This window comes from Elephantulus edwardii, unplaced genomic scaffold (assembly GCF_000299155.1).
Source record: "Elephantulus edwardii isolate Elephantulus edwardi_28Jun2011 unplaced genomic scaffold, EleEdw1.0 scaffold00245, whole genome shotgun sequence".
Taxonomy (NCBI): domain Eukaryota; kingdom Metazoa; phylum Chordata; class Mammalia; order Macroscelidea; family Macroscelididae; genus Elephantulus; species Elephantulus edwardii.
In genome coordinates, this window is record NW_006399995.1 from 154,568 (window position 1) to 156,331 (window position 1,764).

Genomic DNA, 1,764 nt, shown 5'->3' on the forward strand with positions numbered 1-1,764 from the left:
CTCCACAACCTCGCCAGCATTTGTTGCTTGCTGTTCTGTTAAATTTTGCTATTTTGACTGGGGTGAAATGATATCTCATAGTTGTTTTAACATATTTTAATTAATGTTTACAGCAGCTGTTTTTCCTTATTTTGAGTTTTGCCACATCAGTAAATTAAGATCTTTCATTGAGTGAAAGCTTTGCTCCATCCATTTCATTATGGTAAACTCTGCTTCAAAAGAAAATGGAAGTTATACACAGACTCACAGTACTAAAAAGAACTGGTCATATTGAACTATTGTGGGAAGTAGCTATGATTAAGAACCAATAGAACAGAAGGAGTCCAAGCTGAACTGACAAAAAATAAGACCCCAGGAGTTGGATTCTATGGCATTAAGGGTTTATTATTCTAAATGGCTTTCCTAGCCATTGACTTTGACTTTTCATGTGGGTGCAGGAATATGTGAAAAGGGAGTGTTAGTCTAACCACAAGGGGGTTGGCTAGTCTCACCATTAAATTGCACAGATTCAGGAGCAGACTTTGGGAATCTTAACACCAATAAAGAAGAAGCAGAGTATGAAGATTGTGCATCCTCCAGGGGCAAGGATTCTAGCACCACTCAGACCATAGCTGCAGAAGAGAACAGAGACCCAGCATGAGACAGAGCTGACCTTGGGACTGCTACCCCATGGAACCAAAGCTGGGAATCTTTGCTCAAGTTTGCAAACTTGAGTCCCTGGAAAAACTAAGAGCTTTGTAACACCAGCCTAAAGCCATGAGGCTCAAGTCTTGAGATGCCGTGAGCACATTTAAACAGCTGTCCTGACTAAGTGATTATATCCTGCTATAAACCTGATGCCTTTTGACTTTCTTAGTAAACTTTATAATCAGGAGGAGGGTTCTGTGTGCTCTGTGAGCTATTGCAATGTATTTTGGATTCAGTAGGGCAGTGAGACTGGTGTTGGGCTGAGTAGAAAGAGGTGCAGGAGCATAGGATTTGTTTTGTGTTTTGTGTTGTGGATGATGGGGCTAAGGGCATTGTGTAATTAGTAAAGGTTAGTTATGGCCATACCCACATAAACGCTACTCTTTTTGCAAATATAAATTGAAGTATTTCAGTAAATATACATAACACTGGAAGTGCTTGCCCATTTCAGCCAACAGATAAGGAAGACCTGACCAACTGACTGGAAGAGATCCCTATTTGTACTCATCACCAAGAAAGGGGATCCAGTAGAATGTGGGGATTATCAAACAGTATAATTAACATCACATGCAAGTAAAATCCTGCTGAAGATTATTTTTAAATTATTGGTACAGTACACTGACAGGAAACTGTCAGAAATTCAAGCTGGATTCAGAAGAGGCTGTGACTTATATCATTGCTGACATGGATTATGACTGAAAGTCAAGAATATCAGAAAGACATTAACTTGAGTTTTCTTGATTATACAAAGGTAATCAGTGATCTATTAATTGCAAATACCTTTGTTATTATTCACAAAGTCAAATACCTTTAAAAATAACATCTCAGGAACAGGTTTATGAGGACTAGAATACAAATGAGTGAAGACCAGAGGAGCTGTGGGAGGATATCAAGAATATCACCCATCGCCAGACGGGAGAGCACCACCGCCAGACAGGAGAGCGCCGCCACCAGACGGGAGAACGCCGCCGCCAGACGGGAGAGCGCTGCTGCCAGACGGAGTTCCACCGTGAGAGGGGCCTGGAAGAGACCCGGGAAGAACAACAGCCAGCCACCTACCGCGGAACTCCAGAGGAG